This window comes from Delphinus delphis, chromosome 9, assembly GCF_949987515.2.
Source record: "Delphinus delphis chromosome 9, mDelDel1.2, whole genome shotgun sequence".
In the NCBI taxonomy this organism is placed as follows: Eukaryota; Metazoa; Chordata; class Mammalia; order Artiodactyla; family Delphinidae; genus Delphinus; species Delphinus delphis.
The window spans coordinates 77,291,916-77,318,082 of record NC_082691.1 but is presented as its reverse complement, the minus strand read 5'-3'; the positions used below and the strand labels follow the sequence as shown (position 1 = coordinate 77,318,082).

The 26,167-nt window shown below is 35.1% G+C and overlaps 1 long non-coding RNA gene across 1 annotated transcript in view; it reads left to right on the top strand.

Annotated features, from left to right (window-relative positions):
* Positions 1-26,167, top strand: part of LOC132430716 (uncharacterized) — a 95,371-nt gene that overhangs the window by 66,222 nt on the left and 2,982 nt on the right. The window contains exon 2 of the long non-coding RNA XR_009520553.1: positions 14,978-15,066. This is a non-coding gene — a long non-coding RNA (uncharacterized lncRNA). The remainder of the gene's footprint in view (positions 1-14,977; positions 15,067-26,167) is intronic.

Sequence of the window (26,167 nt, the reverse complement as noted above, 5' to 3'; positions counted from 1 at the left end):
TTCACAGTTTCTTTAGGCACAATCACATTCTGATAACATACTCTGAGTGAAAGTGAGACAACAGGCACTGTTGTACTTTGATATTTTGGAGTTCAACTCTAAGACAGAAATATTTATTAAAATTAAGATTTCACATGTTCTCTGACACAGCAATTGTATTATTTGATTTATTATAAGGCTGACAATAACTAATTATAGTACAGCTACACACAGGTGTGCATATATATGCCTACATATGTAGCTATTAAGAATACAGAAGCTACATATCTACTTATATAAAAATTTCAAGATATATTTCTAATTAAATATGCATATGTGGATAACTGTATATGATATATGCTAATATATACCTAAAATATCTTTGAGACTATCTTTGAAAGCACAAACAAGGACTGACAACAGTGACTGCCTCTGAAAGGATGACGAGAAGCCAGGGGCAGGGTTAAGGTAGAGGTTTAGTTTTTCCATATCTTAGGTATTACTGTTACCAATGGAAAAATAGATAAAATATATAAATAAAACATTAAAAAGAATTCTACACATTAATTACTATCATTAGTATCTCATCTATTCCATTTACTGCCACATAAATTATTGATGCTTTATTTTCTCTCTTCATAAATGCAAAATATATCTTAAAGATGTCCCTCTATTTTTTTTTTTGCGGTACGCGGGCCTCTCACTGTTGTGGCCTCTCCCGTTGTGGAGCACAGGCTCCGGACGCGCAGGCTCAGCGGCCATGGCTCACGGGCCCAGCCGCTCCACGGCATGTGGGATCCTCCCAGACGGGGGCACAAACCCGTGTCTCCTGCATCGGCAGGCGGACTCTCAACCACTGCGCCACCAGGGAAGCCCTGTCCCTCTATTTTGTATTCTAGAAGTATATCTTTGAAGTACCTTTATCCTGATTGTTCTTCTATTTCCATGTTAGCAGATTTAAATTTCACATTATTATGTAGCTCTGAGTTTAGACGGTTTTTGTTCTTTTTCCTATTCTCTACATACATGTAGAAAATACAGTTGGAATAATTCCTGAAAGTGGCACTGAGATTTCCTGGACTCATTTACCTTTTGAACTTGCTTTCCTGAGAACATTTCTATCTATTATCATTAGAAGAAATCAATTTCTTGAAGCTTATTTCTTTAACAAAATAATTTCCTTTTTCCCCTCTGTTTATATTTAGGAAATCTTCACTCAAACTTGCCTCTCTCTCCACCCTTGAATAAAACGCTGTGGGTGTCTTTAATTAATCCCTTGTTACATATACAACTTCTGTTCTATAGCTAATGTTTTTATCCTTATTTGATTCGGAGGGAAGGGTATCATTAGCCATTTCTAAACAACTTATTTGTTATTTATTATTCATCTAAAAAGTCAGGATTGTTGGCTCAGCAGTAAAGAAACGATTTCTTTGTTCTATTTGAAGGTTTTTGTTTTTTTTTTCTGTTTCCTTGATATCTGGAGGAAGATTAGTTAGGTAAACATAACCCCTAATTCACAATTTTTAAAAATGCAGTGGAAGTATTTTAAGAGATGATTTATATTGTATTTTTCTTTTCCTTGGGGGGGATGTCACCTTCATTGTATTTCATTATTACTTCTCAAGCCGACTTCATATTTTGAGTTTTCTACACATTTACCATAAAGTAACTGGTTTCTTGAACATTCTTTTTGATGTCATTAAAATTCTAGGATAAAGGTTATTTGATGAATAGTTTTTCTTTCTCATTCTTAAATACAGTTCCTAACTAATATAGAAAGTTAGTTTCCTAACTAATACAGAAAGTGACTTTTTGAAGTAGGGTTCTGCCTTAGCAAAACCCAAAAATATGTGGCATCGACTTAGCCATTGGATGGCAGAAGTGAGGAAACTAATATTGGAGATATAAAAAATGGCAATCCATGTTTGTAACTGCAAAAGATTTACTAAGTCGTCACCGGCAGTAATAAAGAAAAACGCATGTATTTGCTGCGTCAGCCACTTGAGGGGAAAAGTCTAGAAAGCAGGACTTAGAACATAAAACCTTGTTAGGGTGTGTTGGCTTCTATGGGATGTATTTAAAAAACACGTTCTAAGGGATAGTTTAACACATGAACAAACCGGCCAGTTTATGGTCAGAAATGAAGGGATAAAAGGGTCTTCCAGGTTGAAAAGCCACTGGTTTCTAACTCCAAACAATGGGATATGGGAACCAAAGTTTTGGTAAAATATCTTAGATGAACAATGTATAAGAAAGAAAGGGGGTGGGGGGGAGGGAGAAAGGAGCAGAGACCACCTTAAGGACCAAGTTGAGGTGGGATACATGAGAGCAAAGTGGCAGAAAAATAATGCAGATTTGAGACATGAATTAAGAAGGAACTTCTGGTGTGGTTAGCAGTGAATGCAATGCCTAGTCAATGTGTGAAGGCATCTTATTAGTAAAGAAACCATACGGCTGAACTAAAAATACCTTTGACTTTTGGAATCATTGAGACCCCCTAGTCTTACATGAGCAGTAAGCTTTAAAGTCCGTACAGTCCTGAGGATGGCATGCTCCAAAATCTTCAATTCAGATATGGTCAAGGAGAACAGTGGATAAAGGGGAGTTTCCAAAACTGCAGAGCCACGGGTCACGGCAAACAATGGGCAGAGAAAAGATTCAGGGCCTAAAAGTGTCGGTACTCGTTTTTATCGTTGTAGCTCAATAAATGGGCGTTTGTTAAGAACCAGAACTTTAATTATAGACAAATTAAAATTTTTGATTTTGTTCACTTACATTTGGGAAGGAAAGTCATTTCAAAAATTAATCAAAGCTACACATTATTACTGCTGTTTATCATTTGTACTCTAACAGAGCCTGTCTTATCTATTAAAAAGCATATCCTTTTCCCTCTTTCACAATATGTTGATAAATAAACGCACACACATACACACACACATACCCATACACACACACCCACATACATATCCATATACATTTCTCTAAGAATACAACTGCATACGTACGTGTTGAGAATTGTGACCTATATGTATACAAATATATACTGGTCTGCTTTGTACAATGGAGCACCAGAATATTTTGTCTATTCTTCATAGGCAGTGCTAAGTATGAAGATAAAATTATTTTTACTAATAAGACTTCTGGAAACAATGTTGGTGATCACATATGGGTGAAATGAGAATTTCCCAGTGAAATGGAAATGCACAAACATTTACATGATAATTATATACTACATACTCTCCTGGGTATAAGTAATTTTACTCATAATAACTAAATGAGTGATATTATTGTCCACATTTAAATGAAGCAATAGAGACAAAAATGAATTTCTTTCACTTTGCACAAGTGATAATAGATGGAGATTTAAATCTAATATTCTGACTGGAAGAGTTACTGAATTGATCCAATATAAAGATGACACAGGAACAAAACCACCTACAGGAAAACCAGGTTACTCAAAACGGATACATAAGTTATTTAGGAATCATTTTACAAGAAAGAGTTGAACTATTATTATATTTTCATCTCCTTATTACCAATATTTTTTGTAGCCTGAAGTTTAGATTAAAATACTGCAAAATAGCTACTAAGAACATTCATATTTGAAACACTTACCTTTTTAAGTATTATGAAAAGTGTGACTTAGTATACGATATTTTGTTTGGAAAGATACTGAGGCATATGGCTGATAGGTTTTAAAACCTTGTAATTACTAATATAAAATCTGAAATCAGGCAAAAAAATATTGAAGGAATCTTTTATAGATGAGGAATGATTTGTGAATGATTTTGTAATTCATAAAACTCTTTTAAACACTGCCTGCTAAAATATTATCCCTAGGTAAGTTATTGATGTATGCCTTTAATGAGAATATTAGAATATATGCAATTCAAACACCAGCTAACTTAGAATTTTTTTTTTTAATTGGCTCAACCTCTAATTGAAACCAGCAACTAATTTTTTTCCTCACAAGAATCTAAAGTGATATCCCAGACTCATACCTCTATTAGGTGAAAGAGTACTTAAATAAAAAAGATTTATTTATCTATATCAAGACTCTAGGGCTTCCCTGGTGGCGCAGTGGTTGGGAGTCCGCCTGCCGATGCAGGGGACACGGGTTCGTGTCCCGGTCCGGGAGGATCCCACATGCTGCGGAGCGGGTGGGCCCATGAGCCATGGCCGCTGAGCCTGTTCCTCCGGAGCCTGTGCTCCACAACGGGAGAGACCACAACATTGAGAGGCCCGTGTACCACACACACACAAAAAAAGACTCTAAGATATAGGGCAGCAATATAAAGACAAAATTATAATAGGATAAACATTTAAATGGATTACAAATGCAATCATTTCATAAATTTAAAAATATTAGTGAAGTAAAAAAATTGTTTTCAAAATATTTTAGTAACAAAAATAATACATTTTTGTCAGTGAAAGTGAAATTTTAATTATCTGATTATATCTGTCATGTCATATCTGTGTAATAAAATTTCTATAATGGTGGTAAGTTTTGAGTTGAAGGTAAACCTGTTTTTTTCTAGATTTGTGTGTACTGCTATGGTCCAAGACTGCATGAGGCAGTGCTCTGATTCTTTACAAAGTGGCACAGTAGATCTGTTCTCTTACATACAATGTATAAAACACTGTATTTCCTTGTGGCCAAAAATGATCATGAGGTCATTCAAAGATTTCCAGTCTAACCAAGAATGATAAAGGTTAAATTGTTTGTCAAAGAAACAAAAAGCCAAACTGTTTTCTTATATATAGGTTACCTTTTAGATTATTTCAAGTAAATTACTCATTGCACAGATTTTACTAAAGTTACTTAATATTCTAGCATATCTAATTAGGTTTAGAAAAAAAATCTCTACACTATAACATGTTTCTCAGCTTTCCTTGTGTATTATTTTATATTTATGATAACTTTGTAAACAAAATCAGGTTTCTGATCTTTTTGAGAAGATAACTGGAAAGATTGAGTATTTAAATTTATCCATTAAATCATTAAAGAAATTTAAACATACAATTAGAACACCCAAGAATACTTAATGCACACTGAAGATCACTTGAGATTATACTTTAAGAAAAATTTTAGATTCAACCAAGAAACTATTAAGAACTATAATGGATGCATATAAAGTAGAATTCATCCTACTTGCAAATAACTTCTATTTCTGTTGAATGGCATTGCCCATAAAAAATATGTGCAGTTGTTTTTGTATAACAGTAAATACTGTCAGGAAACAATGTACTTTCTAAGAAAAAATGGTCAAAATAAAGTAAAAGTGATGACTAAGGGGTAAGCAAGGAAGAAGGACTGAGTTGTAACCTGTGCAGTTGCTGACCCGCAGTGCACCATCAAAGGGATTCACGATGACAAACAGGATGAGGCATTCTGTGCTTTAGAAAAACAGGCCCCACAAATAGTTAGATGTGTATCTCGGGGAGAATTTTAATGAACCCGCATACTTGCATCTTCCTATACACTAAAAAGCACCAACTTGAGATACCTGTTCTTTGTGACTAGTGGTAATCTTTTACTAAGAATGTGTATGCTAATTTACTAATACGTGTATGCTTGGATACACGTATTCCTCAGCCAGAAACCATACATCAGCGGTCCTCTCCCCTGCCTTTTCAGAGCAGTTCTCTCAGAGCTACTGAGAGGCTGTCTCCCTGGCTACAGTCCTCAGCAAGACCCTGAATAAAATTGAAACTCACAACTCTTACGTTGTTTATTTTTCTTTAAGTTCACAAAGGTGATAATGACAAAGAAGTAAACCAGGGACCGCATTTTAGTATAATTCATCAGGTTTTGCTGTGATAGTGCTGATTCATAAAGAAGCTTGAAACCCAGTGGGTTACGGCAACTTTCATTTGTTAATTGCACATTAGAGCTATGCATTTTTTGACTGCTTCTTTACTTAGATATATTTACTGGGATTTGCTGAGATTACCTCCGCTAGATTCTGCTGAGATGGGCCACAGGGTGAGTATTAGGATTAAGTCTGTTCCACATGCCTCCTCACTGTGGGACACAAACTAAGGGAGTACCTCTCATGTGGGACATGCGGTTTTCCTGAAAGAGGGAAGAGTGCAAGAGGGGTAAACAGAAACATGTGATGCCTCTTAAGGTTTCTGCGCAGAACCTGCACGCATCACTTCAGCTCAAGGGACTTCTGTGCCCTCATTCAGAAATTCATTAGGAACATTTCTACCCCAAGTTATTTCAGGATGCAGTTTTGTCAAATTACTTCCATTGTTGTACATGGGTTGAAAATTGTCTGTCTGTAATAACAGCCTAATGGCTAACCACCGTGTACCTGTTATGTCAGTGACACATACTTCATGTTTTGTTGTGGCAGCATTCTACATCTGGTATCAATTTCTGTATTAGTTTGGTTTTGTTATAATCGTGCATAACATTCAGCTGACAACACTGACATTTACAATGCCTTGCATTTCTATCTTGCTTTCGTGTTTAACAATTTGCCATGACTCCTCTTGAGAGCTCTATGGGGCTTCTCTGCTAGACTTGGATGTAGGATGCAAGTTGGGTGAACTACTGCTTCACATGTCTCCTTGCTTTGAGAACCAGGATGAAGGAGTGTATCTTATATAAGACATGTTCTCATAGTAGAAGACAGAAAAACTGGAGTGGTGAAAGAAAACACAAAACGTCTCTGAAAACCTCTGCTTGGTACTGGCGAACTCTGTTCTATCCACCTTCTACTGGTGGAAAAAAAATTACCTGGCCAAGGCAAAAGTCAGTGGAAAAATATTTTTTTTCCATATTAAACCATGGCATGAGGAAGCAGAATCATGATTAAATAATACAATCTACATACCTAGTAAATCTACCTACATACCTAGTAAACTAGATAAATACCCTTGCATTTTTATGTCCTGACCATTAGCCTACTTTCTTTCAAAAATAAGTACTATTGAAACGTATTTCACTAAGCTAGATGAAACTATTATCAAGTTGACTCATTTTGGCCTTGTTTTGTAAAATTAATGCTAATGGTTTTGTACATAAATCATCAATTTTATATAGTTTTCAATCTCCACATAATAGAACAGTGCAAAGAAGCTTGTTTCTGAAACTCTGAAAGGCTGAGACAATTATTATTAAATAATAATCATAATTATACTGATAGATATTTAAAGTTTATGATAATATCCAGATCAGGTAAATGTTTCTAACAATATTGTTTGTTTGGCTAATCAATTTCACCAACTTTATATTATGCTGTGTTGAAAGATGAAATTACTAGGCATTTTCATCTCTCTAAGGAGCAGTAATAGGAGAGGATTTGGGATTTTTATTTGTTATGTTATTAATGTACACATAAGCTCACTGAAAAATGAAGCTGTCTTTGCTGAGCATGGGCTCAGTGCCATTAATTTTATCACCAGGGAGGAATGTGTGCAATAATTGCAATTTCTAAATCTCAGCTTTTGCAAAAAAAAAATCTAGCAATGGTTATGAATCAGAATGATTCTGTAATAATTCTGAAGTAAATATATGTTCAAGCAGTTATACATGCCTCCATGAGATGTTGTGCTTCTAAACTTCCTTGAATGTGACAGGTTACTGATTACTTTACATCAATATTATATTAAAGTATGTCATAAACTAGATTTGAGTTGTATATTAGAAATTAAAATTCTTGTTCATAAGAACTGGTCAAACATCACTTGTTAAGCAAACCCAGTGGGGATGAATACAATATATATTGTCTTTTAAACTTATACCAATCTCAAGAATTCTAATTATATGAAATGGTTTTATACTTATAAGCGACTAAGCCCTAACCATTTCCTTAGGGAATAGTGAGTGGTCCTCCAAAAATTGTCTTCCCTTCTTTCTGGTAACATGGTTAAACTCTATGTCTCACTTCCGTTGCGGAGAAGTGTGTCTGTATGACTAAGTGATTGTCAGTGGAATGTGAGCAGAAGGGATGTTTCTACTTCTGTGTTTAGTCCTCAAGAAGGACATAATAATTAGAACCAACGGTGATACAGCTTTGAGACATGAAAATGGTTTGCGGGATGTGGCTGCAAAATGATGGAAGATATCTGAGTCTCCGAATGTCCGTGTAGAACAGAATTGTCTTTAGAACTAGTACAGAAAAGAAATAGACTTTGTTTTTTTCAGACACTGTATTATGGGGCTTGAACCCATTATGGTCATTTGATTTAGCAACAAGGCATAGTCATTTTAATAGTACCTTCTTACGTAGCATGTACATAAAGAAATGTTAAGATAGAATCTCTCACCAAATGTAGAATCCCTCTTCACTTTTCATCACATGGGTTAGTTAATAATATGTTTTTGATAATGGAAAAGACAGATCTCATTATACATTATTTTACAAAATCACACAAAATAAACACACCAAATAGCAATAAGTACCACTAAGTTATATATATGCAAAAACATATGTCAGTTTTGATGTTCCTCATTTTAAGTTAAAATGAGTTACTCCACATCACTTTTTTAAAGTTTATCTTTTCAAGAAGAGATATTTCAAAAATCAAACATAGTTGAACTCACTGAAAACAACTAATATTCAAAATGATATTTGTAATGTTTATACACAAAGTCTGGAAATCCTTGTTGATAAGAAATATACAAGATTAAAGATTTCATTGTTTTAACTGTGTTGAAATATAATTATTTAAGCTTTGGGAAAGATAACTGTTAAATATGAAATGATAACTCTATGTTTTGTATAAGATGCCTTCTTCTCTACAATTTAAACCCAAAAGGGCACTTAGGAATGGCAGGGTGACAGGCACTGACAGAAAGTCTAAAGATGATACACATTGCTGCACAGAACATACCTGAAATCTATTAGTACTTTTTGTTTACGTATTGAACAAGTTATTTTAATGTAGCATTTTGATGACTCCCAAATTTGTTCTCTTCCTAATTCAGGACAACTAAGGCTCAATCAATCCTCCCGGGGTGTGGGGAAGGTCTGAAAACTATTGTGGAAAAACTCCCAGAATTGTTTTGCCCGAGGGAAGGTAGACTCTAGCATTTATCTACTAACTCTCATCCTGCGTTGGTGGAGCATTGCTCTCAAGGGTGATAAATCCACCACACTACAGAATTCATCTGAGGGTGGGGAGTAAGCTCCCTTGGTTCTGGAGAAAGCCCTCAGGCAGTGAAGGGAGACAGATGCAGTCAGCATGTTGGAAAAAGTCTGTAACAACAGGTGAACTACATGGCCCAAGGCAATGTGCTGCTTCTTCAACAGCATCTGCCACATTCTACTTTATACTTGTGATATTGTATCTGTTTATCTATTCATCTATTATTTATGGAACACCTTTTAGTGGGAAAGATCTGTTCTAAATGTTTGGAAAACAGCAATCAACAAAAGAAAATCCTTACTCTTGTGGAAATTGTATTCCAGTGGGAAAGAAAGATGTTAAAATAAAAAGCAAATGATTATATACTTAAGAGATATAGATAATAAAATATTTAGGATTTAGATAGTTAAGTTGTCTACACTCCCCTCCCCAACGAACCTGGGAATGACAACCAGCAGGTTTTTGTTCATTTTAAGTAAGAACTTTCCCCTATAGGTAGCCAAAAAAAAAAAAGAAAGAAACAGACTGCTCTTGAATTAAACAGTTGAATTTTTATGTGTCAAGGATAATGTAGAATGATTAGTGGATTATATGTTCGATTAAGTGATAATTAAACTCTTCTGACTTTGAGAGGAGTAGTGATTTAATTTTACCATTTGTTTTGATTCTTGATGTAACCTGCAAAAACTATTAGTCTTTTAGAATTAAAGAATAATATTAGAAATATTTCATGTCACCAAAGAATATACTTTGATTCAACTTGGATATATCTTTTCTCTTAGGAAATCTCATAAACTGTGTACAGAGCATATGTATAATTATTAAATCTCCAGCACGTACCATAACACCAGATATGAAATATGCACTACCTTATCTGTCCAAAGTACATATGCATGGACTTAATTTAAGCATTACTTTAAATATCTTGAAACTATTATATTAGTACTTTAATTTTCATATTTGCTATCAAGCCATTTCTGCATACATTTTTCTCCCACATATTTAAATTTTGATAGTGAGTTAGAGTTTAGAGAAAAAAAAGGTATTTTAATTATTCTAAAATTTAATTGAGAATGTTCTGCAATTGAAACTGGTTGAGGAAAGCTTTAAATACAGTGATAATTCTGTTGAAGTTGGTGCTTGGTAGGGGTAAGCATGCCCAAAACACACAGTTTCAGAAATACCCTATATAAAGTGTATTTCTTATATACAAATAATAGGGAATTTTGGAGAAGATACATTTATGAGAAGTATGTATAATAAGTTAAAGAAATTTCTGTCTTCTTTTGTTTTTCTCTGAAACAATGAACAAATATTGAAAAATCATAAATTTCTAAATAAATAGTAGAGACCCTTCCTTCCAGGAATAGCTTTAATAGAACAACAGTGCTATATAAATATAGTCTTTCTTGTTTCTTCTTCTTCGAAATATATGATGCAGATTGCCTTGGATAAACATTTTGAACCACTGATAAGGTGCATAATATTATAGCACTAATAAACCCTGAGGCATTCCAAGGAAATTACTACATATACTACACACACACACACATACACACACTCACACACGTGAAGTAGAGGTTCTAGTTAAATTCTATAGTATTTAATAGTGTTTATATAAAGCCCTTATAACTTGATAGTTTCACATGAAGATTATTTAAAATATTTATATACAATTGATTCCAGAAACTGACAAAACAAGTACAAAATCATGGTCATATAAACAAGATAACTATTTGCCAGGAATCATTTCTATCAGACATATAATTTCACAGTAATACGTGTCAAGCTACATTCTTAGGTTTGCATAAGATTTTGATGTGTATGTTCCTAAAATTTATATATTTATATGATACATTATAAAAGAGAAATAATGTATAATTAGAGGTGATGTATTTGTTAATCTACACTCACAAGGTGTTCTTTATGTTCAGCTGAAGATGCCTTTGGAATCCCAAAACAAATCTGTGTAGATTTGTTTTTAATGACCTGAGATTCTTAGAATAGCCTTTCTTAAGATGGCAACCTCACTCTAGATTCCTAAAAGAGAGGCCTGAAAACAAGTCACAATTTTGCTACAGTAATGGGTAGTGTTATGCCACAGGGCAATGATGGCTTTGTGTATGTCATAGGCATTGTGATGAATATGGGAAACTGTGCATTGTGGGAAAAAAAAGACTAGTTCTAAATATAATTGTGATGTTCATTAGATATATGCTAATACTTACCTTCCCATCTTAGACATATCCTTAACCAAGTTTGCAAGTTTTTATCAAGGAAGTGAAAAGGACCTTTTATCTAGTTATTAGGATGAAATATCTAGTTATTAAGACAAAATATCTAATTGCTTTAATATTCTTTTCATTGCTTTACTTTGATATCTACAAAGGTGATATAAAGTAGTACATTTAATGTAATAATAAAGCCAATACCTGTGATCCATTCATTATATCCCAACCTGGGCATATGTTTAGATTGAATTATCTTTCTTTCATGTAACCTGGCTTTAATATGTACACAATTCCTAACATTATGTCAAGTACTTGAAAGGCCATGAAGTAAACAAAGCAATTCTTCCCTTTTAGTAGTTAATAAGCAGCTTAAAATAATTTATCTGGGGATAGCCGTCATGGCAGCAAAGCGTATTTTGTGTAGGTAGATACTCGGCAGGACACAAATTATTTGTATCTGAGATGAAGAAAGTATCTAGGAGAAGTGTTTCCTTTCTCTACCTCTTCTTTAGAGAAGTGTTTCCTTCTCTACCTCTTTTCCCTTTTTGTATTTTTCCTCCCCTCCGCTTGCTTTCATCCTTCTCTTTCACGTTTCCCTCCCTCTTTTTTTCCTTTGTATAATTCTATTCTATTATAGTCAGGTAGACAAGAATACTCTATTTTCTTCTTTTTATCATGATTTACCACTTTCAACTTTACTAGCTCTCATTTTGCAGCCTTCACCACCAATGTCTTTGCCTAAAGATAGAGCAGATGATGAGCTCAGAGAAGTTATGCCTGGGTTCATCAACCACTGGCAATTTGATTTTCATTTATAATTTATAAATAACATGTGATTAACCCACCCACTGCTGAATGTACAGTGCTTATGACATATTGTTCCCTAGAGAGAAATGATCTTCTTTGATTGTTATTGCATACCACTTTAAAATGCTTTGGAACTCAGTCTAGCTGCCTCAAATTTACTCTGTAACATAGATGATTTGGGGGGGGAAGACTTGCTTGCATGTGTGTGCACACACACAGTACAGAGTGACTGTACTGAAATGTGAATTCCTGTCTGTCACCTGCAGCACTGCATTAACAAGCACTGAACTGAGCCTAGTGCACACATGGGGAACTAACTTGAAGGACACTAACTATTCCATATATTATTATTAAGCCCTGAAAATATACGGTGTCCTGAGATGGTAACAGGATGCCACAAATTCTTTAATTCCCCTTTTGTTGAGAGCTGTAGTATATTCTTATTTTCCTTGAATCTGGGCTGGCTCAAGACTGCTTTGATGAATAAGGGTGACACTCTGTGCTTAAGCTCTAAAATATGTAGCAAGTACTATCTTAGTCTCTTGGAAGTCTGAGTCACCATGGATGATGTCCAACTACTTGGCTGGGGAGATCACTTGGAGAGGCCCTACGACTACATCACAGAGGGGTCTAGCTGAGCTCAGCCTTCAGCCTTTCCTTCCTTCCCAAGGTTGCCAGACAGATGAGTAAAATCATCTCAGACCATCCAGATCAATCTAGGTGCCAGAAAAATATGATTACTGAGGAGCTGATGCCCAATGGAACAGAAGAATCACCTGTGTGCCTGTGCCCATAGTTATGCCTCACAAAACATAAAGTGGTGGTTACTTAAAGCCCTGTGTGCTCAGCTTCCTGTTGCTTATCAGTAGATAAAAAAGATCATGCTCTATGGGCATGAAAACAAATCTACTTCATCTTCTGTTTATTTATATGGCTACTGTATATTTTCCAGGTGGTTAATAACATTTCATGTCTATATCCTGTGGTTGTGACTTGGACTGGGTATGAGTTGAGCAAAGAGAAGGAGAGAGCACTGAATGGTTCCTCCCATCAAAAATCCTGATATATTTCCTTTTTCCCTTCCTTTGTTTGTGATTTTAGAGAGAGGAGCAGGGCTAAGACAGGAGTGCGTGATATAAATAAGAGGTCTGTCTTAGAGGAAAGGGTCAAAAGCTAGCCAAGTGGATGCCAAATACTGGCAGTGCTGCACTGAAGGAGAGACACTTCTTTGACTGGGGTTCAAAGCTGTGATTTAGTGAATGCATCGCTGCTTATAAGTCTCCAAAGGAGTTACTGGAGGAGTCATGGTCCATGCAGGCAGCTCTCCATAAGCCTGAGTACCTTTCTGTCTTTCAGCAGCTCCCAGTGCTGTGACAGTTTCAAATCGTGCTTTACTGTTTCTTTGAAGCATTTTCTCTCTCTCTCTCTTTTTTTTTGCCCAGTCTGCTTCTTTTAAAGGCTCTCATTCAGCTTTTAAAAAGATGAAAGGAGGCATGAAAGTCAATTATTTTCAAAAGAATAAGATAGAAAAACAATAATAGGAACTGAGAAATTGGGTGAGAAATATCTTTGTGACTTACTTAAAACAGGTCAGAACATTTGAGACTTTCTTGATGTCAGCTGTTCAAAATGAGTTTAATAACATGTAGTCTCCTAGTCAGCATACATATAGAATTTTATTATGTGGTTGCATTGCACTGGAAAAACATCACCAAAATAAGACACAGCCTGTGGACATTCATATCATTATCCATCAAGTTATGCTGGTTGGGGCTTCCCTGGTGGCGCAGTGGTTGAGAATCTGCCTGCTAATGCAGGGGACACGGGTTCGAGCCCTGGTCTGGGAGGATCCCACATGCCGCGGAGCAACTAGGCCCGTGAGCCACAACTACTGAGCCTGCGCGTCTGGAGCCTGGCAACAAGAGAGGCCGCGATAGTGAGAGGACCGCGCACCGCGATGAAGAGTGGCCCCCGCTTGCCACAACTAGAGAAAGCCCTTGCACAGAAACGAAGACTCAACACAGCAAAAATTAATTAATTAATTAATAAACTCCTACCCCGAACATCTTCTTAAAAAAAAAAAGTTATGCGGGTTTATTACTGACACATAACACATAAAGGACTTCTCTCCTGAAAACTATGACTAAACATGGCAGTATGTCAAAAATATCTTCTTTTTGTGAACAAATAATTTGAAAATAGATGGAAGGATGAGTTACCTTAAATTCTGAATTTCAGTTTCATTTTTCTTATTCATCACATTTTCGTTTTTATGATTATCAAATAAGCTGCTACCAAACACTGCATTGCCCAGTTTTCATAAAATATTTCAAATACTTTAAAGATACAAAATAGTACCCCAAATTTCAGCCTCACAAGGAAAGACCAGCAGTCAATCTATTGCCAAAATCTCACATGATTTTCTGCTAACTACCGTTTGATGAAACATATAGCAAAAACAAAGAAAAATTTGAGTACAATTTGAAATAACGACTGCTAGTTGAGGCTACGAAATTCCCATTGAAATGCCCATGAAAACACAGCAAGAGATACAAAGTTATAACACTAAAAACTGTGAACACTGGTCAAGGATTTGCCAGGTCCCTAAAGAAACAGTTCTGAACCATAACAGAGATGAGACCCTAAAGCAAAAAATGAAAAGCTTTAAGAAGATGATGGCAGATTTCCAACCAATCGCAAAGCAAACAAATCTTCCCAGACTAGAAGGGGGAAATATCTATTCCTTTATCTACCCAAAATATACATGAATACACCTTATAGGAGTAGCTTTCTGTTTTCTTCCCCAAGAGTGTGACTACACTAACTGCTTTTGTTCTCATTTATTTCCATTTCAGGGCTGAGTTTGACATCCAGTGACCTGTTACACCCTAGGATGAGAAGTCCATCATAGGGCAGGACAGAGATGGAAAAAGCTGGAGTGTTGGTATGTTATGGGTTACAGTGGCTCATGTACTGTTTCTGAAAAGGAAAGGATCGCATCCTGCTTCAAATATTCCAGTAATAAATTCCTATCATTGAAAAAATGAAAGCCCTTTAATTTCAGAAGAATCATGTGAGATGTGAATGTTAAACAGCAGACAGTTGGGTACACATATTTTACAATCCAGATTATTTTCTGACTCAAAGAATTAGGAGAGCAGAAATAATTTACCCATGCTATTTATATCAAAACCTAAGCCACCCTGGAGCCCTTTCCATTTAAGATTGGGAAACAAAGAACACCTGAATTTTGTAATTAAACCGATAAAAAGTCAACATAAAAAGTAAAATAGCAATGAAGATAAATATGAAAAATATAATTGTGTATTCTTTAAAATTCAAGAAAATGCTGACCATAAAGAGTAGATAAAAGATGAGATAACACAATGAAATCAAAAGTTTTGATAAAAATGAAGAACAGAGTGAGAGAAAGGGAGGAAGAGGAATCTCATTGGGATATGAAAATATTATAAGGAAAACTAAAAAGTTCCTAAAACTTGATCTATTTTTGAATGAAAACTATATAAATTAGAATCAGTATTATAGAGGAAAACTGTAGGACTGTCACTTATAGTCTAGAGAATAAAGACAAATATTTAGAATGAGAGAGCATTAGTATATTAAATATGGGGTATTAATAATATGACAGCAATAAATAACAGATACAAAAAGAGAATGAAATGAAACAAAATATAACATGTATCCTTGAAAATGAAAGGAAAGCTGACTTCAGGTAATATAAACATGGATATCAGAGTGAGAGAAACAGCAAAAGTAATTCTTGAGAAAGCACAAACATACTAAGCATATAACAATCTGGTTATAAAATATATGATTTTATCAGTAAAAATGTATTGATAGACTCAAATGTATACATGTAATAGAAATTCCAATGGTGATTTAAATTTGACAGAATGAGGAAGGATAAATGAATGAGAATATCCAAGAACATATTTTAAAAGAAAAATGTCAGTAATTTTATACCAGATATATGTATTATAACACTATAATAAATAAGATCTGATTTGAGTGAATGAAATAATATAGGTGTAGCTTAATAAGTCAGAATTTACATATCACTTAATACCAGCTAGGTATTATTATTAGCATTTTACACAAATGAACTCATTTAACATGCACAGTAATTCTTTCATGTATGCACTGGTATTAGTTTTCTGTTGCTGCCATGACAGATTACCTCAAATTTAGTGGCTTAAAACAACAAAGAGGCTTCCCTGGTGGCTCAGTGGTTAAGAATCCGCCTGCCAATGCAGGGGACACGGGTTCGAGCCCTGGTCCGGGAGGATCCCACATGCCACAGAGCGGCTGAGCCCGTGCGTCACAACTGCTGAGCCTGCACTCTGGAGCCCGTGAGCCACAACTACTGAGCCCGCATGCCTAAAGCCTGTGCTCTGCAGCAAGAGAGGCCACCTCAGTGAGAAGCCCATGCACCGCAATGAAGACCCAACACAGCCAAAAATAAATAAATAAATAAATAAATAAAAACAAAAAAAAACCAAAGATGTGTTATCCACAGTTTCTATATGTCAGATGTCAAACAAGACTTTTGCCAGCCTAAAATCAAGGTGTCTTGGGGCTGTGTTCCTTACTGGTGGTTCTGGAGAAGAATCCACCTCCAAATTCATTCGGATTGTTGGCCAAATTAATTTCCTTGTGGTTGTAGGACTGAGGTCTCCATTTCCTTGCTGGCTCTCAGCCAGGTATCATTTTCAGCTTCTAGAGGCTGCCCACATTCCATAACATGTGTGTGGCCTCTTTTCCCATTTTCAGAGCCAGCAAGCATGGAATGAGTCCTTCTTATACCCAGAATCTCTCTGACTTTCCCTGCAACTGCATCTCTCTTCTGCTGCTTCTTTAGCCAAATATCTTTGACCACCTTCCTCCTCCTTTCTTCCTTTTCTGCTTTTAAGGGCTCTAGTAATTACATTAACCCCACCTGGATAATTCAGGATAATCTCTCTGTAACCTTAATTCATCTGCAAAGTCCCTTCAGAGCAGTATCTAGGTTAGCATTTGATGGAATAACTGGGAGGTGAGAATCCTTGGGGAACATCTTTAGAATTTTCCCTGCCATACTTCTATTCTTACCTCAACTTTACAGATGAGTAAACTCGGCACTAAGGGGTTAAATATCCACCAGAGACACAAAGGCAAAGGTAGAGCAGCTAAATCCTGAACCTGAGTATTCAGGCTCCACAGTATGATATCCACCATTGTATTATAAAGAACTGTGTCAAGAAACAAATCATAATAGCACATGTTCTAGATAATTCTAATGATATCACAAATAAGGAAAATTACTAGAGCCCTATGGCACAGCATTCACCAACATTAATTCCAGAGGCACTAAATATTTATAAGTAAAAGATAACATTTAAAAATTACTTGAAGCATCAGTGAATTTCTATTTCATCTCCAAATAAAAAATGTATAAATAGCTAAAAGAAAAAAAGCATAGAGAACAAAAACATTGCTAACTTTAAATATATTAAATTTATAACTATTTCCAAACCTACGAAAATGGGAGCAAATCCCTTTGTAAAAGTAATCTCTAGGTAAAAGCTCTTAATAAAATAAAAATATAAAGGTATTGTCTTCTTCAGTAGAATGCTACCAAATACCTTACATCAGATTTCATTCTTAAAGGTGAGATATTAGTAGCATTCTCTTTAAAGTCAGGCATAAGAAAAGAATGCCTTCCATCACTGCATATATTGAACATCATAAGGAAGGCGCTGGTAAGCACAGAAAGTAAAAAATCAAATGAAAAAGGAAATATTAATCTCAAATAAGGAAAACTGTCATAATTTGCTGGCAAGATAATTACCTACGAAACCCAAGAGACTTGATTAGAAACAATTTAAAAAAAAAGAGGTCCATATGTTTTCTGGACTAATACAAAGGCAATTTACACAAATCAATTTTATTTCTAAACACCAGCATAAACAATTAGAAAAAGTTACAAATGAAAAAGGGATCTTCCTATTGTCTTTAAATTTTGGCTAAGGCAAAAGAAAGGGAAGAGCAATGTGCACCCCCTGAGCAAGATGGCCTTAATCTCCCCCTCAGCTCGATTAAATTTTAGACAAGTTTCTTCCTGACTCAAGGCCCTGACCTCCCTTCACTTAAAACATTTACTTTAGTAAAAAGTGTACTTGTAAATTCTTCCCCTGCCATGTTGACATGTAAACCTTTTTAAAAGCCTCTTGCCGGTTTTACAACCTAAACTGTCTTTCTCAAGGATCTGGGAGCCAACCTTCAAAATGTAATCATCAAGGAAGATAGAGCAACTATCTCCCAGTCTCTCTGTGGGAGGACGGAGCCTGACTTCAGTGGGAGCCTTGCTCCAAGTTGTAAAACTCTTTCCTCTTATGAAGAGAAGAGAAAGTTTACTTTTCCCTTGGGCAAAGCCAATTAGCAAACACAGGTGGCCTAAGACTCCCCAACTCCAGGTCTTAAAAACTCTCCAGCCCTTTATTTCAGACTGGGCTCTGGCCTCTCTTCCCTATTGCAATAGTCTTGAATAAATCTTCCTTGCCTGTTTAACTTTGTCCAATGAAATCTTTGCTTTGACACCACCCTTACTTTGGAGAGGGAAGGGAAACCCAGAAGTTGCAGAGAGGTTGGGAAAGTAATGAACAGGGAAGGAACAGTAAAAGAATCTTCTATTCCAGGTCTCCAAGGCATAAGTCAGCCCGGAGGTAGGGAAAGGGAAAATCTATGACCTGAGAGTGAGATTTAAATTTTCAATTGAACTATTAGAACCATCATTTTAATACTGAATAGTGAGTTGTAATTACTGAGATAAAATTTGTTTTGTAATTGTCACTGAAAGTGTTCTGAAAGGGATGGCTTTTGTCTCAGGAGCTATTCAAGGGGCGGGGGAGGAGGGAAGGAGATTAAACAGTTTAAGGGCAGTTGTTGGATGAAAATATAGATGCTTCCTGATTTATTCTTCCAAGTTCAGTACTTTAAGCAGATACTTAAATAACTTTTAAAAAGTATACTACCTACAGTACTAACACAGACAATTAAGTACCTAAAATAACTAACAACATATGTGTAGGACTTTATTAAAAGAAAATAAACCACAATAAATGAAACGGCATAATGTATTATTATGAGACAGTATTTGTATATTATCCCCCAAACACATTTTTAGTATTTAAAATTCAAATTAGATTACTAACATTTCTTCTACCTTTTATACTTATTAATCTAAAAGTGCAATCCAGGTAGATTAAAGAATTAAATGTAAAAAGCAAAATTTATGGAATAAAGTGCAGTTGATCCTTGAACAACAAACATGGGGGGTGGTTAGGGGAGCTGATGTCTTGTGCCACCGAAAATCCATGTAGAATTTTACAGTCGGCTCTCTGCATCTGTGGTTCCACATCCACAGATTCAACCAACTGTGGATGTTGTAGTCCTACAGTATATATTTACTGAAAAAAAAAATCGGCATATAATTAGATCCATGCTGTTCAGACCTGTGTTGTTCAAGGGTGAACTGTATAGGAATATATCTTAATCATATCGAGTAAGGGAAGATGTTTTAATGAAAGATGTGAAAACTGCAAATCCTATAAGAAAAGATTAGTAAGATTGAATACATCAAAAATTAGAATGTTCACTCAAGAAAAAACATGAACAAGGAATAAGGATCAGACACTGTGAGAACACAATTTCCACAGACTCCCATTACCGTTTCTACACACCTACAGCATTTGCCCCGACTTCATGGCTCAAAGGGCGTTATTCTTATTCCTATGTAAAACCAAATTCTATACATCTGCACTAAATTTCATACTGCCATTTTTTTAACACCTTTATTAGAGTATAATTGCTTTACAGTGGTGTGTTAGTTTCTGCTGTATAACAAAGTGAATCAGCTATACATATACATATATCCCCATATCTCCTCTCTCTTGCGTCTCCCTCCCACCCTCCCTATCCCACCCCACTAGGTGGTCACAGAGCACCGAGCTGATCTCCCTGTGCTATGCAGCTGCTTCCCACTAGCTATCTATTTTATATTTGGTAGTGTATATGTCCATGCTACTCTCTCACTTCGTCCCAGCTTACCCTTCCCCCTCTCCGTGTCCTCAAGTCCATTCTCTACGTCTGCGTCTTTATTCCTGTCCTGCCCCTAGGTTCTTCAGAACCACGTTTTTTTCTTTAGATTCCATATATATGGAATCTTGCTTTTTTAATTGACACATTCAAATGCCTGCTCTCTACTAGGTACTTCTCATTAGCTTACAGATAGACTGTATTGCTCCCATTCTAAGTATGAAATGAAATATAAAGTTTCACTTAAACCCACTTTCCCTGCCTGCTATTTACCCATTGTTTCCCTCCCATTTTACAGTAAAAATAACTTGTCTACCCTCCTTTCCTCCACTCCAATTCTCACTTAAACCCAGTGCAATTAGGCTATTGCTCCACAGACACCGTGGTCATGGCGTCCACATTGTTAAATCAGTGGCACACTTGACTTGCAATTAGTATTTGTCACAGCTGCCCAAGCTCTTCTCTTTGACTCACCTTCTTCCATTTTTCCTGACTTTCCTCATACCTCACTTTTCACCCCTTTTACAGCTTCCTTTGCTGTCTCTTCCCTCCCTTCTTTCCTTTCAGTGTTAAAGTGGCCCAGAGCTCACTGCATGTTCTCCTATGTTCCCTTTGGGATCTCATTCATTCCCAGCGCTTTAAGTACTACTTCTGTGCCGGCAATTCTAAGATTTACATCTCCAACTCAGATTTTTCTCCTGAAATCCAGACTTGTATATATAATCGCCAACATCACATCAGAATAAATGTCTAATCAATGATCCTTTCAGCGATACCTTTAAAATATTTCCAGAGCCTGATTTTTTCTGACCACCTTCACTACTTCTCTCGTAGTCTAAAAGGCTACATTATCTCTCCTCTGATTTCTATAATATTTCCTAACTTGTCTTTCTGTTTTTACTTTGCCTCCTTCACAAGCTGTTCTCAAGACAGTAGCCAAACAGATAACTAATAAGGACCTACTGTATAGCACAGGGAACTCTACTCAATACTCTGTAATGGCCTATATGGGAAAAGAAGCTAAAAAAGAGTGGATATATGTGTGTGTATCACTGATTCACTTTGCTGTACACCTGAAACTAACACAACATTGTAAATCAATTATACCCCAATAAAAATTACAAAAAAAAAGACAGTAGCCAGAGTCAAGTCATGTTTTAAAAAGCTAAGTGACTCCTCTCCTCAAAACCCTGCAGTAGCTCCCCATTTTACTTCAAGTTAATGCTAATGATCTTACACTTCCTGCAAGGCCCATATGCCCTCAGTCCCCCACTTCAGACATCATGTTTTAAAATTATCTGCTTCATTCCTTTCCACTCAAGTGGCCGCTTTCCTCTCCCTCTAACACTCTGGGGATGTTCCTGCCTAAGAAATTTTGTTCCAAATGGGAAAATATATGACAAATAATGTTTTTATTACACAAAAAGCATGTTCTACATTTTACATATAATTCATTATAAACCGAATAAAAAGCATCAAGCACAACGCTAAAATGGGCAAAGAATATGGACATATATGTCAGAAAGTATGAACTATAAACAAGCAATAAGCTTAAGTACGAGGGAACTGCTGATGGCAGTGTCATTTTTACACTCTTGAGGGCTATTGCACATTTTGTATCAGAACATTAAATTATTATTAATGCTCTTTTAAACAAAAATTCATCAATTGATCTATGTTCAGGAAATAAAAAGCTATGGTTGTGAAGTTTTCACATATGCATTTTATCACACTATTATTTATTTTAATTAAACACTGGAGAGATGATAAACTATTAATTTTTAAATAAATAGTAATATATATTTAGTAGCCACTCAAAATAATATTTTGAGGAATATTTAATGATTCAGAACAGGAAATGAAAATGCAGCATGCATGTGTTTATGTATTTACATGTGTCTGTGAGTGTGTGTATGTGTGTGCACCAGAGTAAAGAAAAATGCCAGTGATTATTTTCTCCAAGTAGTGGTACTAGAGTTTATTTAAAATGTATTCTTTACCCTTTGCTATATTTTCCATGTCTTATAAGATAAATATTAGTGGATTTCAGAATTTTATAATCGATGTTTTATAAATTAATCTGTGTTGTTTCATGTATTGTGGTGTCAGGGACATAGGGTATGGCTGGTTCTAGACTTGAGTTCAAACTGAAAGGAGGAAATTTAAACTAGAGAGGGTAAATAAACAACATCCTTATCTAAGTCAGCAGATTTGTTTATTTTTAATCCTATGGAGATGTTATATAAAAAGGTTTAGAACAATAGACTATTTTATTAATATTTATGTCCTATTATACTTACAAAGCATTTATATCTATTATCCAAGTTAACTTTCATAATGCTTTGTAGTAAAGATTTGCATTATAACGTCTTACCCAAAGTCATGCACACATTTATTCATTTACAAATAGATTTTGAGTCCCTAATAAGTGCCGAATAAGTTTTATCTGCCGGAATGCAGGAGTGAAGAAGACAGATCTATTCTGTGTGTCAAGCAACTTCAACATTGACAGACCCTGGATTCAAGCCCATCTGCTTGACCATAGGCTCATACTCTTTCACTACATTAAGTGTTTTTTGGTGATTTAATTTGAAACTTTTTTTTTCCTTACAGGTTTCTATTTGTCCTCTCACAAAGTAATTGATCTAAATCTCCACTTTGCAAATGAAATCCAGACTTTGTATACTTTGTAAATAATTCAATTAAAATCTAAATTATCTGGGTGAAATATTTCTCTTCTATGTATCAGTTTGCTGGTGGCCACCTGCTTACACTGTACTCAGAAAGCCACCAAACAAATATATCCCTTGCATTTGCTAAGACGAAATAATTTCCAGGCCATGACCTTCCACATTATGTTTCATCCTGGCATTAATTTTAATGAAATAATAATGTACTTGGCACCAGAATATCATCTAACATCCAAGGATCTCCAAGTATGTAACAGACATTAATTCAGTAGCACAATGGCTCCGTAAGAGAAAACACCATTGTCACAATCCTGGAATGGAATAGATTGTTGAACAGGGAAAATAATGATGGGGAACGCATTTTGAACTAATCAGAAGGGAGTAAGCTGCCAACCTGAATACTTTCAGTTCATTACCTTACTCGAAGTAGAAGAGGGTGGGGATGAGCTGGGACCGCTCAGAAGAAACCCCAAATTCTGAGGTTGGGGTAAAACATCTCACCTCTTCACCTAGTTTAATATATGAATGCTCTGTGATAATAAATTTAAAAATATTTATGTTTGGTTGACAATTTCCTTTACCTGAAAGCACTAGATTTAAAAATCACAAAAAAGCCTCTAACTCAAACCTAGTCCATAAAAGAAAGATGTTTCTAACTGAGGTGACTAGATGGAAGTTTTGCATACACAAATCAACTAATAAAAAATCATTATGGCTCCTGAAAATGACTCAAAACTGTCTTCTGAAATGACTTACATTTGCTCATGATATATATTAAAATGTAATGTAAAGAACAAAGTTAACATCGCCATCGAAGGATGTCGTTATCTATAAATGAAAAATTATCAAACAGGTTGTTTTCATTCCAGTAAAATGTTTTTGTGTTAAATGAGGCTATTAATTGCTGGATAAGGAGATCATTTTGATCATTTGGCATGGTAACATTTGATCCTTCGGTATCCCAAAGTTAGCGATGCTCTTTATTCCAAACAGAAAGGGCCCAAAAATTAATTTCAATATGTTATCTGCACCCAATAAATGTACTTATAAAAAAGATATCTCATTCTGTTTTTCACACAGCTTTGTTGTATTTAATTTTATCTAACTTTAATAATTGTTAAACTTTGTGCACTTCCACTGAAAAAGATTTCACACAGTTTGCTGATTTGCAATTGGCAGTACCTTTCAAAGGTAAAGCTGTGAAGCAATATCAGAAGTAAGGGACTAATGTTTTGCTCAGAAAATGTATTACATTTGCATTTCCTACAGCTCTTCTGCTTTGTAGAGGTATATACTGTGTTTGTATGAAAGATGACTTTAGAACTACTTCTATCCTTTTAAGCATAAGTAGTTGAAAAATGGTGAATGAAGATGAGACTGGTCATTAAACTCTAGAATATGCAGAGAACGTCCTAGTGCATTTCAGCATTTGGATTATGTCATCCACAAAAATTAGTTTCTCAGTTATTTTGATTGCCGTTTCAAAAAATACTTGACAGCTGCACACTCTGTTAATATAAGAGTTCTTGGGAATGTGCATCTTTGCTTAGTTATAATGTAATAAAGTTAAGATCATTCTATTAAATAGTAATTAGTTTACAGGGAATTCTAAATGCTTCTTATGAGTTAATCTGATCCTTTAAAAAGAGAACTGTTAATGTTTTAAGTGTTACACTTAAAAACAGAAAAGTAAATTGATTTTTGCTTAAAAGTGAAATTACTTAAAATACATCATATAACTGCTCTTTTTGAAACTGTTTTACCTGAAATTTTACTTTGCCTATATTTTTATTTCATCATTAATTTAGCTAAAACATTTGCATATATAAATCTATTATTTAAGAGACTATTACTTAGTACTCGGGAGTATGAGTTTTGTGGAAAGAATACTAGTAAAGAGGAATTAATATATTTTTTCATGTTTAAAATATTAATACTTAAAATTTATTAATCAGTAAGCTCTTATTAGGCATGTGGTAAATGCTTTCTAAGTATGTGCTTATTTAATCCTCAGAATTCTGTGATATAGGCACTGTACTACAGTTAACATTATATTTTATTATATTTATATATTATTATATTTACCCAAAGCTACAACAAGTAAGTGGCAGATTTGTGCTGTGAGCACAGTACTGGATTGTGTCTTACTACGTAAATGGAGTCCATGAGGCATTTCAGTCACGAGAATAGATTAGGGACCATGGATAGTTCCACTCCCCTGCAGCCAATGGATTTGAAACTGTGAAAATATTACTCTGGTTTTCAATATTTGATATAGAAATCTTAGGTCTGGACTGTAAGACACAGGTGATAGTGTCTGTACTGTAAAATGGCTGATAAATTTGGGGAATATAATATTGATATTTTATCTTAGTAATTATATTTTCCAATGTTATTTATACACTATTAAAGCCAAATATCTCTCTGTTCCTAGGTTCTCAGGAAGAAACATTTTCCGAATTTACAGTATAAAATCCACCCCCCCGCCATGATCAGCTATTTCTTTCATAAGCAGACCTGGATAAATTGATCACAATGGTGGCATGCTGTGGAATAATTATAATTGGTCATCTAGACTAAAAAATATAGCCAGAATGATATTCTACACAGTGTAGCCAGGCTACAGATGCTAAGTTTAAAGGAATGTTGCAATTGACTTTAGGGTTATAATTACAATAGCCAAATTCTATGCAATACATATAAATCCTACAGGAAAACTCTAGAGCATTCAAAATAATATTAAATGCTTCCACAGAATAGTGCTACATATAATCATAAATAAACTAAGAGGCAATATTTTGACAATCGGCAAATTATGTCACCGGCCCATGTGTCAGCATAGTAGAACAGAGCCACTCTGCTGTGACCCGTGTCCAAAGCTGGCTCATTCTGCCTGCAACATAGTCTTTTAATTCTTACACACATCATCTCACACATGACATTTTCTGGTTGGTACTAAGAGTGGCTTTTCTTACATGCTGCCTAATTTTTTTTCCCTTTCATTTTTAAAAGATTCTTTGAATAATATTATATTTTGTAAGTAGTATCTACAGGTTTGATTCAAGTAGAATGGATCAGCATTTATCAGGAAAAACCTAAATTGCACAAAGCAAAATGTTGCTTGGTGATACAATTTTCTTAATTTGAGATACTAAAGCTATGATTGGATATAATTAGTATTTTTCAACATTACTCCATTTGAGAGTAAGAACATAGTCTTGATGAAATATCTCAGGCTTAAGTTTTAGTTTCTATAGGGTA